The sequence below is a fragment of the Sceloporus occidentalis genome, unplaced genomic scaffold (genome assembly GCF_023333645.1).
Source record: "Sceloporus occidentalis isolate IW3139 unplaced genomic scaffold, rSceOcc1.0.p SCAF_4, whole genome shotgun sequence".
Taxonomy (NCBI): Eukaryota; Metazoa; Chordata; class Lepidosauria; order Squamata; family Phrynosomatidae; genus Sceloporus; species Sceloporus occidentalis.
This window is the reverse complement of record NW_028316984.1, coordinates 187,602,511-187,617,942: the sequence shown is the minus strand read 5'-3', so window position 1 is coordinate 187,617,942 and position 15,432 is coordinate 187,602,511. Positions and strand designations below refer to the sequence as shown.

General features: G+C 41.7%; 1 pseudogene across 1 annotated transcript in view; it reads right to left on the bottom strand.

The window, feature by feature from the left end:
- The window catches only part of LOC149315162 (60 kDa lysophospholipase-like), a 37,145-nt pseudogene extending 22,172 nt beyond the window's left edge, over nt 1-14,973 (bottom strand). Inside the window, exons 1-6 of the transcript XR_016281031.1 lie at nt 14,743-14,973; nt 13,105-13,234; nt 11,503-11,614; nt 10,238-10,363; nt 3,838-3,921; nt 1,438-1,564 (exon numbers count right to left, since the gene is read on the bottom strand). The product of XR_016281031.1 is annotated as a 60 kDa lysophospholipase-like (transcript). The remainder of the gene's footprint in view (nt 1-1,437; nt 1,565-3,837; nt 3,922-10,237; nt 10,364-11,502; nt 11,615-13,104; nt 13,235-14,742) is intronic.
- Nucleotides 14,974-15,432: the final 459 nt, after the last annotated feature.

The following is a 15,432-nucleotide window of genomic DNA, read 5'->3' as shown; positions in this document are numbered from 1 at the left end:
TGTATTTCTAAAAAAATTAAAATAAAGAAGGAAATATATTGTTTTGATTAGTCTTGGAACTAAAAAGAAACCCACTTGAGGGTAGGAATAAAATGTTAAGAGTTATTGCCAGAAAATAATATAGATTTTAAATAAAATCTGGGGGTTTTTTAATTTAAAAAAAAACTGTGAAAACTGTAACAAAAATACCACAATCTCCAGCAACTTCTTGACACACTTATCCCTTCTTGCAGGAGCCTTTAGCACTCCCACTGGCTCAGGGAAATAATTATATATTTGTATGGGGACGTTAAATCTTGGGATGGGCCTTAAAAATACTCTGTTTCTAGTTCTAGTTACAATAGTAAAAAACCCATTATTTTGACATGTGGATGAAAAAGAAAACCTCTTCTTCCATTGTGCCACTCCCCTATAAGCTTGCTGTCCCCTGCAGGGCTTCTTCAACTTTCTTATTATAGTCGCCTTATTACATTCCAGACAGCCAGCATGGTGTAGTGGTTTGAGTATTGGACTATGGCTCTGGAGACCAGGGTTTGATTCTCAGTTCAGCCATGGAACCCACTGGGTGACCTTGGGCAAGTCACTGCCCCTCACTCCTGGAACCTTCTTCCCCCACGAGCAAGAGCCATCACTTCTTTAACCAGCTTCAAAACGGAGTTGAAGACCATCCTGGTCAGAGAAGCCTTCCCAGGCATTGCATAATTGTCACTTACTATTTCATGTTCTTTTGGTGCCTGTTTTATTGAATCATTTCCTATATTGCTATGTATTTTATATGTATTATCCTACTAGAGAGGCCCCTTCCCCACCACCACTCCCTTTGTGTCATGTCTTTTTAGACTGTAAGCCTGTGGGCAGGGAACCGTCCAATTAAAAAGATTGTATGTACAGCGCTGTGTAAATTTACAGCGCCTATTAAATAAAGGTTAATAATAATAACATACTCTCAACCTCAGGGAAAGGCAGTGGCAAACCTCTGAACAAATCTTGCCAAGAAAACCCAAAGATAGGGTCACCTTTGTTGCTGTTGTTAACTGTCCTTAAGTTGGAGAGAGAAATTGGGACATTTTAAAATCAGCTGAAAAAGAGGGACAACAGGGGATTAATCAGGACTGTAGTGCCAAATCAGTACAGTTGGAGGGTATGTGATGCAAAGGAAAGGCCTGTCAAAGGAATCTCCCAGGATACCATGTTATTCACAAGTGTCCCACTGACGTCCACTTGAAAGAACATAATGAAGCTGTTAAGAAACTTTATATAAATCAATTCCTTGACATTATTGCATGATCTTAAAACCAGGTCAGTTTTAAAAATAATTCTAAATTAAAAACAATTCTAAATTAGGCCACAAATTAGCCTGCTAAACACTAAAATAGTTCAAGAATTAAGTTACTCTCAGGGGGGCATCCAGAGCTGCAGCAACTTCATGCTACTTACTTTTTATATCCACTTCTGCATTTGCCAGAGGAGGAAGATTAGGGGAAGAGAAAGCATCAAAACTGCCTGTGTCCACCTTGGTCACCCTATTTCCCCGATAGAGTTTATGGTGAAAGTAGAGGCACACCTGCAAGATAAAGTATGTCTCAGTTAGGGCTGGTAGGTGATCAGTTCCAAACAAACCACACTCTGTTCAACCTAACTAGCCAGCAACTGTGAAAAACTGTAATGTTTCTCACACACTAAATTATCATAATTATCAGAATATTAACAGATTAATCACATCAGGGACAAAAGATGGTGGAATTCAGTGTCTTTAAGTTAAGCTGCTGGCTCCATTAAAGGGGAAAAAATAATTAACAAAGTTTTAATGCCCGTATCTGGAGTACAGAAGGTAATGATACTGATCTGCTTTACAAAGTTGTTGTAATACAACTAGACAGTGATGCATGTTAAAAAAATTTTTTTACAGAGATTGGGGGGAAAAAACCATTCCCATGGAGGAGTGTTCGTGTACTCAATTGTGGGCCCATTGCATTTATCTACAGAAGGCTAGGCTGGCCTCCTCTCTGTTCTCCCTCCTACAGCCAGCAAAAACATTTTTATTTAAACAGAATTTTGGCTATTCACTGGTAGCTGCAGAAAGATCTTTTAATGGGGCAAGGGGTCTGTCATTCTTTCATTCCTATTGTTATGTTTTACATGATTTTAAGTTATGTTAGGTTCGTTCTGTTTTAATAGGCTATTTTATTTAATTGTGGGTTTTAAAAACATTTTACGACACTCATTGCTTTTAGCTGTTCAATAATACCTCAGTTAAGAAAGCTTCTGACAAAGAAGCTCCTTTTGTACAAAATCTTTCATGTCTCCGGTTCCCCTCCTCCTGTCCCTTCCTTTTCCTCTGTCTAGCTGGAAGTGTTCAGCAGCACCAGCAGTTGAAGGATAGTAAAGGAGGGCTGGAGAAACAATAACTTTCATTGGTGGGTTGCAGCAGCATTTCTGCAGTAAACAATGCCACTGAGCTTGAACTAAGTAAGAATGGAATTCTACTATAATAATAATAATAATTATTATTATTATTATTATTATTATTTATATACCGCCCTGTGGCAAACCAATCCGGGCGGTTAACAACAGTAAAATATAAAATATAACAATTAAAAACACTTTATCCCTCCCCCCTTAAGACAATATTAAACAGTATAACATATTAAAAACACAATATCAGCATAAAAACAGCAATTAAAACTAAAAACCCTGATATCCCTCTGTTGATCCTCGACCATCACTAAGATGGGGCCACAGGAGGAATGAGGGAATCAGGGAACCTGGGCCGGGATGGTTAGTCTGGAAAGGCCTGCCGGAAGAGATCCGTCTTGACCGCTTTTTTAAAGCTGTCTAATGATGTTATCTGACGGATCTCATTCGGCAGGTCGTTCCAGAGTTTGGGGGCGACAGCAGAGAATGCCCTCTGGGAGGTCGCCGCAAGCCTAGATTTTAAAGGCTGCAGTAAGTTCCTCCCAGAGGTCCGGAGAGCGCGGGGAGGATTGTGCGGGAGGAGGCGGTCCCTGAGATAGCTTGGACCCAAGCCATTTAGGGCTTTAAAGGTAATAACCAACACCTTGTACTGGGCCCGGAAGCTGATAGGCAGCCAGTGGAGGTACCTCAAAACCGGAGTAATCTCTAGCTGATCCGTTTTTATCTATGTGTTCCTGCTTACAACAGGCAAAGTAAACAGCAGCTGTCTCCAGAATACCTTACTGAACACGCATTAACAGCAAAACAGTGGGAAGAAAATGGAAAGCAGATCATCTTGCCTCACTACATACCCTCGTCATGTTAAGAAAGCACAGATCTACAAGTCTGCACACCAAAGCTGAAATCAAGAAAACTGAAGGCTGCTAAAAGGGAAAAAAATTACCCCTACATGCCTTTTCAAATGAGCTTCCATGTGGTTTCTACAGTGTTCAAAACGTGTTGTTGTTTTAAACATATGCAAAGCTTACCTGACTTGGTTATTTTATTTTACATGTGTGCTTTGTTAGTTCTGAATAAAAAGTTTGCTGAAACGTGTCAAACCCCTCTTTTTGGTGATGTAGGAACCTAACCCTATATATTCCATGTTATTTCCGCCTTCGGTATTATTATATTTATTATTATATTTATTTATATCCTGCCCTTTTCCCAAACCTGGGACTCAGAGTGGCTTACAAGATTAGAACAGTACAATTAACCATACAAAATTTGGTACCAAATTTCCTGTTAAAGAACTAATGCCTTCTGCTTCATTATACCCATATTTGTTTTTCGTCTGTGTTGTGAGCTGCAAGATACTTAATTCTTCCTTTTTAACAAGCCATGTTCCTACATTTCCAGCCAAGAAATATTGATACTACAGACCTCAGGGATAACAAATAGTCCAGCAATCAGTAGTGCCCCAAGTAGATTGGACCGTCCATCATTCCTCAATTCATATATAGGTACCTAGGAAACAACAAAAGAGGGTAATCACATAGGAATTTAGGGTGCTTTCAGAACAAAGGGCTACTAGCACTACCAATGTCCCTGTGCATGTATTTCATATTCCCTTGCTTAACAGAATGTGTATGGTAAGTAAAAAAGATGGTAGAAGCAGTGGACAAATATGACAGGTGAAAGACTGAAAGAGATTGTCATCTGGACTCTCATGAAATTCTGTGAATAAGGCAGGGCAATTCATTCCATAGTAAACAAAACAAAACAAAAACAACTTAGCTGGAAATACTCCTACTTGAGCAAAACTGTATTAAGTATTCCCTGTGATCAGTTCTAAGCACTTGCACTCAATTGCCACACAATGTTCTCACATCTATTCTTGCAGCACTATTACAGGACCTGATAACATCAGCTGCAACTTCAATGGCTCCTGTACCTTCTCATTTTTCAATGTAATATATGCCATCATTTGTCATTAATGCCCTACTTTATCTTATATACAGTCAGCCTTCCATATCCACAGGGTCAACCAAACACAGCTTGAAAATTTTATATAAAGGACATCATTTTGTTTTTGCTATTTTACATAAGGGAAACCATTTTGCTATGCCGTTGTACTTAATGAGACTTGAGCATCCATAGATTTTGGTATCCATGGGAGTCCTAGAACCAAACAACAGTGGATGCCAAGAGCTACCTGTAGTACAATTGGGTCTCTTTTTATAAGGAAAGAGTAGTCTGCATGCCACCCAAACCCTTTTTATTGCTGCTTGAAGTCCACACACAGAAGCCCTCCCTTTAAATTGAGGGGGAGTAATTTTGGGCTCTTAATAACATATAAAAACTGCTGTGAAAAGTGGTAGTTTTGCCCTCCCCACTCCCATGATACTGAATACCTGAAAGCAGCAGCAGCAGCAGCAGCAACAACAACAACAACAACAGGGATTAGAATCAGGTGAAAATGAAACGGAAGCGATGCCACATTACTTCCAATTCCATTTTTACGTGGTGATGTGGTCCATTGGGGTGGGCTGTGGCTGCAGCCCACAGTTTAGTTGCCTACTCCATATAAAACAATTAACAAACATATCAGACACTAGAAACTGCAAAATTTTAAAAACAAATCAGCAATGAGTGAAATCTTTTAGACTCCTAGGACCCTCTGTCTCCAATTACAAGGTGGCTTTCCTTGAATAAAAGAATTTCACAGACACATTCCCATGCAAAACATCAAGAGTTTCAGTTTTCTCTCCTGGGGCTTGAATAGAGACAAAAGTCTTTTATCACATTGCATGTGTTAATTAGCTGATTAGTACAAGAAGGTCTATGTTACCACACAACTGCTGTTTGTTAACATAATGATCACTCTCCATAACTTCTTGTATTCAGTCCTTTCTGTTCCATTGATTACAATCTTACATCCACTCAAGCATACATATAAATACTCAAGCAAGAAATGCCATTGGGAGGATATGGCTACTTGCATCAGATGAAGTTGGCTGTAGTCTACAAAGGGCTATGCTAAATAAAATTTGTTCAGCTTTAATGTGCCTATTTGTTGATTTTTTTTTTGTCATTGAAATTTTAATTCTGAAATAAAAATATTATACATGGTCATGGCTTTCATGGCCGGCATCCATAGATTTTTGTGGGTTTTTCGGGCTATGTGGCCATGTTCTAGAAGAGTTTATTCCTGACGTTTCGCCAGCATCTGTGGCTGGCATCTTCAGAAAATGCAGAGAGGCGAAACGTCTGGAATAAACTCTTCTAGAACATGGCCACATAGCCCGAAAAACTCACAAAAATCTATAAAAACATTATAGGCAATAAGAGTCATCAACAAAATTCAGGAGATAAACAGGACACTTGTCTAAACTCCTTGTTGTGGCATTAAAGGAAGAAAAAAAATTCACACAAGAACCATGTGGACATCCAGAAGGTTCTCATGAATAGTGACCTGGTGGAGCAGTGGTTAAATGCCTGTACAGCAGCCACTCACTCACAATCCACAAGGTTGTGAGTTCAATACCAGCAAAAGGGCTCAAGCTCGACTCAGGCTTGCATCCTTCCGAGTTCTTCCTATTTTCTGCTAGTAGTATGATGATATCCACATATCTTAAATTGTTGATGTTGTTCCTCAAGTTTTCACAAACATTCCTCTGAGTCTAATCCTTCTTTACACATGAATACATTCAGCATTACATGTTAAAGAGATAGGGTGATAAAATGCAGCCTTGCCTGACCCTCTTGCCAATGGGAAATCATTTTGTTTCTCCATATTTTGTCCTAACAGTGGCCACTTGTCCTGAGTACAGGTTACACATCATGTAACCTGTACTAACATCATGGAGTCAGAAGCAATTCTGGGTGGAATCGAAGTCAGTAGTATGGTACCAACGCCAACTCACCCCAAGTACTGGAATGTCTGCATGTTCCATTTCTTGTTTCACTATGTTTAGCTTCCCCTGATTCATGCTTCTTACTTTCCACGTTCCTATAATAGGTGTCATTCAACTTTGGACTTTCTGTTTACATCAATAGCTGAATGTTGTTGTTTCAGGTTGAGTCTAGTTGCATCATTAGCTACAGCACTACTCGTAGTTGTCCTCTGACCTGTCCCAGTAGCTCACTGAGTACTATTCGACCTGGGAATTTCATCTTCTGGCACTATCTCTTCGTTCATTTTGGATTGTCTCATTGTAAGGTTTTCATGATAAAAGGCAATCAAAAAGAGGTTTATGCACAATACTAACAAGTGTTAACTAGTGCCACTTCCATAGTCTCTAGGAGATCATTCACCACTGTCACTCTTTACTACTGCTGCTGCTTAGCAGCTGTTTTGCACATCTAATCTGTCTCCCCGGCAAAAAGCATGTCTGACATGGGAGACCCTACCAGCAACAGTGCTTCTATCAGCACAGCCTCGTGCTTCACAGGAGCACACAATCCCACCACCATGAAAAGGTGGTGCCACTGGTGGCGGGAGGACAAGTATAAGCCCCCACATTTGGTGCCTTAATGATGGATGAGGAAAAACAAATTCAGCTTGAATCCAGAGAAAACGGAAGTACTAGTGATAGGCTCGCCCGGTCCGGGTGGTGAAATTTGTCCTGTCCTGAATGGGGTCACGCTCCCCCTGAAGGACTCAGTTTGCAGTTTGGGGGTGTTTTTGGACTTGTCGCTCCAGCTGACTTCTCAGGTGGATGTGATGGTCAGAAGCACCTGTTACCAGCTTTGGCTGAAACGCCAGCTGCGACCCTACCTATGCCGGGAGGACCTTGAAACAGTGGTACATGCTCTGGTAACCTCTCGGTTGGACTTCTGTAATGTGCTCTACATGGGGCAACCCTTGTACCAAACCCGGAAGCTTCAGCTAGTCCAGAATATGGCAGCTAGGCTGGTCACTGGACGCTCCAGGGCCGACCATATAACACCAATTTTGTATGATCTCCATTGGCTGCCTGTTTGCTTCCGGGCACAATACAAGGTGTTGGTTATAACCTATAAAGCCCTAAATGGCTTGGGCCCAGGGTACTTGGAGGACCGCCTCTCCCCATATAGTCCGCCCCGCACACTCAGGTCGTCTGGGAAGAATCTGTTGAGGATCCCAATAACAAGATATGTATCAACCTCACAAAGGGCCTTTTCTATCTCAGCCCCTGGGATCTGGAACACCCTTCCTGAGGAACTCCGCTCCGCCACTTCCCTGGATCTCTTTAAAAAGAGACTTAAAACCTTCCTGTTTCGGCAAGCCTTCCCCGATGCTCCTTGATGATATATGACTCCCCCCTATATGTACAGCATTATCGAGCACATTTAGCTGGCCTGGATTTGATGTATGGTTTTAATCTGTATTTTGAAATGTTTTTAATGAAGTTTTATTTATATATTGCAATTTTTATCCTGTATTTTGTATTTGATATTGCAATTTTTACCTGTATACTGCTATGATCAACATAGAATAGCGGTTTATAAATAAAACTTATTATTATTATTATTATTATTATTATTATTATTAGGTATATAAAAGTCCTCACAAAGATTAACAAGAATTTCCAGGTAGAGCTAAAAAAAAAAAAAAGAATCTGCCTGAAATCCAGGACAGCCACTGCCAGTCAGACGTAACAACACTGGGCTAAATAAACTTTTATGCTGATTCAGTATAAAGGAGATCCCTATGTTCTTATTCATAATATCCTCATTATGAGAAACTAACTGTTCAGATTTCCCTGTAGTGGTTTTGTTTGCCATATATTTAATAATTATTATTATCATTATCATTTCCCATCACAAGATGGGAAACAACAGATTAAAATACAGCAACAGATAGTCATGTAACATCAGCTAACATCGATTAAAAATACATAATCAGTTGAAATAACAATCTCCATCTAGGCACCGACAGGGGAAGTGTGACCCTGCTGGTGCTCTTGGACCTCTCAGCAGCCTTTGATACCATCAACCATGGTATCCTTCTGGAACGCATGAGAGAGCTGGGAATCGGAGGCTCTGCTTTGCAGTGGTTCCGGTCCTACCTCTTGGGTAGATTCCAGATGGTGTTGCTTGAGGACAGTTATTCCGCCAAGAGGGAGTTCAGGTCAGGCGTCCCTCAAGGTGCAATTCTGTCCCCAATGCTGTTCAACATTTACATGAAGCCGCTGGGTGAGATCATCTGGAGACATGGGGTGGGGTGTTATCAGTATGCTGATGACACCCAAATATATTTCTCTATGTCTCAGACTGATGCCGTGACTAAGGAAGGCATCTCTCCTCTGAATGCCTGTCTTGGGGCAGTAATGGACTGGATGAGGGAAAACAAACTCAAGTTGAATCCAGGTAAGAAGGAGGTACTAGTAATAGGGACTCCCAATCCGGGAATGGAGTTATGTCAACCAGTTCTGGATGGGGTCACACTTCCCCTGAAGGACTCTGTCAGCAGTTTGGGGCTGCTCCTAGACTCGTCTCTCCATCTGACGGCTCAGGTGGATGTGATGGTCAGGAGCACTTGCTTTCAGCTTCGGCTGATATGCCAACTGCAACCCTTCCTGGAGCGGGAAGACCTGGAAACAGTAGTACATGCACTGGTAACCTCTCGGCTCAACTTTTGTAATGCGCTCTACGTGGGGCTACCTCTGTGTCAAGTTCGGAAACTTCAACTGATACAGAATATGGCAGCCAGGCTGGTTATTGGCACATCTACATTTGCCCACATTGCACCAGTTTTAAAATCCCTTCACTGGCTGCCTGTTAGTTTCCAGGCAAGATACAAAGTGTTCGTTTTACCCTTTAAAGCCCTACATGGCTTGGGTCCTGACTTCTTGCGGGAACGCCTTCTCCCATATCATCCTTCCCGCACTCTTTGTTCTGCTGGGAACAATCTGCTTCCACCAAAGAGGACTAGACTTTCAGCAGTGACCCAGCGCTCCTTTTCGGCAGTTGCTCCTAGACTCTGGAATGACCTGCCAGATGAGATCAATCACCTTGGAAACCTTTAAGAAGGCTATTAAGACGGATCTCTTCTGGCAGGCCTTTCAAGACTAGGTTCACTTCTATTTTTCTGCCTCCCCCCCTCCACTTCTCTCCCCTTTTCTCCATCCCTTTTTCCATCCTATCTGGTCCTCGCTATACATTTCTTTTTGACAAATCTTCCATTGATTTTAACTGTGATTTTATACTACTGTTTTAATATCTGTCTGGTTTAGTCTCTTTTTAGTATTACTATGTTTTTATACTGGGTGGAGGGAAGGGATAGGGGTTTTAGAATTTTAACTGTATCCCCTTTTATTGTTGTAATCTGCTTGGATTCCAAGTGATTAAGCGGAATATAAATTATTATTATTATTATTATTATTATTATTATTATTATTATTATTACATATTAAAACAATCCATTCATAATTTAAACACCCACAATTTAAAAATCATCTGCAACAAGAGATTGCTCTTTAGTGCTCTTTTAAAACTCAGATTAAATTCCTGAGAACTAAATGAGGTTTCTGAACTTGGTAGAGAGGTAGCATGTTGCAGAAATCCAGCCTTGAAGTTACCAGGGCATGCACTGCCATCTTTAAGCCCTTCAGCTCTAGAAAGGAGCACAGTTGGCATATCAGCTGACACTGATAATAAGCACTCCCAAGAGTAGTTTTAATAAAGCCTACCAACTGCATTTTGAGAAGTCTTACATATCTCTTGTATGTACCATTAATCTAGCAGACATTTTGAGAACACTGAAACACAGAGATAAAAATCAAAGGAGCCCACATTCTGCTAGGTGAGCAGTGTCACAATGAAAGGCTTCCCACAATCACAAGCTACATCCATTTACCTGAGCTCCTGTTAGAACAATGGTTTTACCCAGGTTCTCACACATGAAGGACAAAGCAGCAGCCGTATAAGCCATTGTGTCTGTTCCGTGAAGGATCACAAAGCCATCATATTGTTCATAATAGGTCTAAGGAAATCAAAAACATTCATGTAAATATGTGAAGTCGAAGGCTTTCATGGCCAGCATCCATAGTTCTTGTGGGTTTTTCGGGCTATGTGACCATGTTCTAGAAGAGATTATTCCTGACGTTTCACCAGCATCTTTGGCTGGCATCTTCAGAGATCTTCATTCTCTGAAGATGCCAGCCACAGATGCTGGCGAAATGTCAGGAATAAACTCTTCTAGAACATGGCCACATATCCCAACCCCCCCCCCCAAAAAAAAAAAAACCATTCATGTAAATAATTCCCAAAGATGGGATCAGACAGAAAGATTGCTAAGTATAATGGTTTCCCCTGCATGTTGGATACATAAGACAGTCCTACAGGTTGTACATGGGCTGATATCACAATTGGCAAACCCTATCCCTGTCACATGTAGGTTACTGGCAAAGCAAAATGCCTTGAGAACTGGATTAGGACTTCAAGAGACCAGGTTTCAAATTCCCATTCAGCCATGGAAACCCATGGTCTTGGGCAAGTCACACTCTCTCAGCTTTAGAGAAAGACAATGACCAGATCTTGCCCAGAAAACCTTAGGATAGGGTTTCCACATGCCCAGAGTTGATTTAAACTCTGTAACAACAACAGCATGTAACAACAACAACAACAACAACAACACAACACATTATTGAACAGCACAGAAATGGCAAGCCAGGGTTGCGTAGCAGGCAGAAGAGAGTGATGTTCAAAATGGTGACACTCTATTTAACTGGAACTAATAGCAGAGTCCTAAAGAACTTGCTAGGCTTGAATGCCTTGGCTCAACCCCAAAATATGTATTAATTGGTACATCACATTTCTCAGTATTTCAAAGCTGTTTACAACAACAAAAAGAAAATTTTGAGCCAATGACATGAAAATGTAATTGAACGACAATATAAAAACCATCTAAAGAAAAAAATATGGAAGATAGTATTTAATGAAACAAACCCCTGATGAATATAAAATGCCAAGCATCTTTTTGAAATGTCATGCTGCTTCAGAAAGGAGATTTCACATATCCAAAAGTCCAATTCCAATTTCTAGACTTATACATGAGTATATACAATACAGTACCATATTTTAAGATGTAAGTATAAGAAACCTAGTCATGTAGTCTAATACCTCAAGATCTTTGGCGATCTTAGCCCAGTCATCTGTTGTCATGTTACAAGAATCAAGTAGTGGTGAATACTCTACGATGCTGTAGATCACCCTTTTCTTTCTTTTAGAGAGTCTGAATAAGACAGAAATTTCAGAAAAGGAAGTTGAACATACATAAATGCAATTGCGTGGCCCTCATACAAACCAACCTTATTGAGATTCCACCTCAGGATCACGTAAGGTTCACCAATGAGCTCTGAACCTGGCAGGCCTGGTAATGTTATTATGCCCCAAGGACACAGAGTCTGAGGAACGGAGGAGAAACCAGATCCCAACACCACTAGAGGAACTAGAGTACCATCAACCTGAGGTCTTGGAGACCTCTGAGCCTGAAAGACCAGAGACCTCCTAAACTAAAGACACATGACCCCACCCCGGCATTGGCAGCCCCCTGACTTGTAACTCAATTGAGCACTGGAACTCAGTTGACATTCCATTCAGCCCCTGAGCTCCAGCAGTAAGAGCTTCATCCATGAAATACTAGACCCTCCTCCAACAGGTCCACAGGCCTTGAAGACAATGCAATAATGCTAGTGCTATGCCGAAGATAACCAACTGGACAGACAGAAGAGCACTACAATTCTGGCCAAAGGGTTGCTAAGGTGGACACAGTGTGGCCCATGGGCTACAAATGACACCAAGACCTCCTGGGTTAAAAAGAAATTGCTCTAAAATGTCCTCTAATGGGCCAGGGAGCATTGTGCCATGTTTTTAGGTCCCTTGGGCCATTTCAGGCATGAGAGATACATTTTTAAAAAATAAGAAGTAAACAACAAGTGACTTCCCAATCATGTCATGTTGTAAAAAGGTTTTCTCTTGGGCCTAAAAAGGTGGTGAAAATATCCACCATACACACCAACACCAGGGCTAGCTTTTCCTAGTCATAGATAATTTTGGATAGGTATCTATCCTGAGATGGTGAAAATGATGTGTATTTCATAAATCCAGTTATATAAAAACTTCATAGTATATGTGGAAGTTTCTGGTGTGTACAGCAGAGGTGGCTGGTGGAGGAGGAGAAAGTTTGCTGGTCATATCTCTTCCTCCACCAGCCACCTCTGCTGTACACACCAGAAACTTCCACATATACTATGAAGTTTTTATATAACTGGATTTATGAAACACATGCCATTTCACCATCTCGGGATAGATATCTACCCCAAATTATCTAGCAAAAGCTAGCCCTGCCAAAAGGCACCAGTTTTTGTCTGATCTTAGAAGGTAAGCAGGGTCGGTCCTGGTTATTACTTGGAACAGAGCCTACAAATGAATACCAGGTGCTGTAGAGGAAGAAAATGGCAAAACCACCTCTGAGGATTCCTTGCCTAAGAAAACCCTATGAAATTCATGAGGTCTCCATAAGTCGGCAGACAACTGGAAGGCACATAACATACATAACAAAAACAAGCTTGAATAAAACCACCTTGTACCATCTTCTCAGAGACCCTGGCAAGTCTTCAGGCAAAGAAAAATCCAAAACAGAAACCAAGAACCCCTCTCACTGTATGCTTGCAGCTCCAACATCTAGCAGGCCTAGGAAGAAGAATATCCGCATGTACTTACGGAAGCACCAAAGTGCTTTCTGGAAGGGCACAGGAATCATAAAATTTTGTGGCCTTGGCATATTCTGCATCATGTAGCATTGGCATTTTTTTCAAGGCCTCCACTAACTTATTAGCCTGAGGAGCAAGCCCTAGAAAGAGAGGAACACACAAAAGGAATTGGTTGAAAACAAGCTGTTAACTTTCAATAGAACATAGTGTCTGAAAATACGAGGGTGAAGGCCTGGTATAACATTGGGAATGAGAACACTGGTGCACATTTTGACCTCTCTGAACAGGGCTATAAACTAACAAGACAAAGGATTCCCTGCAACTCCCTTGGTGGTGCAGAGTTAAATGCCTGTAATGCAGCCACTCACTCACAAACCACAAGGTTGCGAGTTCAATACCAGCAAAAGGGCTCAAGCTCGACTCAGGCTTGCATCCTTCCGAAGTCACTAAAATGAGTACCCAGATTGTTGGTAGCTTACAGTTGCAAACCACTTAGGGAGTGCTTAAGTGCACTAAGCGGTATAGAAATGCTATTGCTATTGGATTATTGCTCTTATTTTCCTTTTCTCTCCCACTCCCATTTTCCTTTTGTCTCATGTCTTTTTACATTATAAGCCCATGGTGAATGTTGGACTATGATTATTAGGGTTCAATTCTGCACTCAAAAAACCCACTAGATGACCTTGGACAAATCACACACTCTCAGCCTCAGAGGATGGCAATGACAAAACTCCTCCGAAGAAACTTGCCAAGAAAACCCTTCGCCTTAAGTTTGCCATAAGTGAAAAATGACTGGGAGGCAGACAACAACAGGGATCTTCCTGTCTTGTTTTTGTTAATATGTAAATCACTGAGAACTTTTCTTGCCAATTATACTCTTTCCTTTCACCTTTTTGAGAGGACTGCAGAGAAAAACAGAAGTATTTGGCGGTAATATGAGGTTCTGGGATGCTGTAAGTGTGGTGTGAATGTTTTTTTGTGTGTGCTTTCAAGCATTTAGAGGGCTTTCTGCAGAGCTTGGGCTTAAAAACTGCCTGAAAATCATGCTAGCCTTTAAAATAGGGGCATGGGGGTTGTTGGAAAACTGGTGAGGGCTTCGGGTACCATAAAAATGGGTCGGGGGGGGGGAACATGAAGCCTGCCCTTTGCCCACTCACAAGATAAGTTGTTGTGGTATGCCTTCAAGTCATTTCCAACTTATGGCATCCCTGAGGCGAACCTGGGAGGCTCTGGGGCTGAGAATGTGTGACTCTCACCCAGTGAGTTTCCATGGCTGAATGGGGGAATAAAACCCTGACCTGCAGAGTCGTAGTCCAATGCTCAAAACACCATTTTGTTATGTCATTATATTTAATGGGACTTGAGCATCCACAGATTTTGTTATACACGGGGCATCTTGGAACCAAACCCCAGCGGATAACAAGGGTCCACTGTACACTAAAGTCTACGAAAGCTCATGCTGCCAACTTCCTTCTTTCAGTTAGTCCCAAAGGTGCTACAAGATCTCTCTACATAATGAGTATGTACAGTACACAAAAGCTGGAAAACATCCAAACAAAAGTATCATGAGGAAGAGGATGGATTTGGCACAAGAGTCCTCACTCCTGTTCTATAATTTAAACCCACTGCCCACTTCTCTCCCACTTACCTCCATCACATTCACTGCCTGCCATGCCAATGGTGCCCCCAGTGTTGAGCACCAGCACGCGAGCTCTGGCTTCCTCCCTGGCAGGCCAGACTTCTGGGGAGCCCCACAGGCTCTCATGGCTCAGGGAAGAGCTTCTCAGCCGCTGCAGCCGTGGGGCAGGAGGTGTCTCTCCTGCAGCTGCCATGCTCTCTGTCTGCCCAGAGCCACCGCATTCAGTGCTGCTTATCTTCCTCAAGCTTTGATCCTCTCATCTCCATGGACTTTCTATTTTTATCCAACACATGTGGCATCTTCCATCTGACATTCATGCTTGTGCTGCTGTGTGACCTCCTTCTCAAACTTGCCAGTGTCATTGCAAAAGACTGCCAAGAGACCTGGTGCCCAAACATGCTGCAGAAATAATCCAGTTTGATACCGCTCTAACTGCCCTGGCCCAATGCTAGGAAATTCTGGGAACTGGAGTTTTGTGAGGCATTTAGCTGTCTCTGTCAGAGCACTCTGGCACCACAGCAAACTGCAATTCCCAGGATTCCCTAGCACTCAGCCAGGGGAGTTAAAGTAGTGTCAACCTGGATTATTTCAGCAGTGGGTTTTGGACCCTGATCACAAACTCTTTTGGGCTGCCACAAGGCTGAACCATTAAACCCCAAGAGAGAAAGCCTGAAAAATGTCTCAGCAATTTTAAAAGAA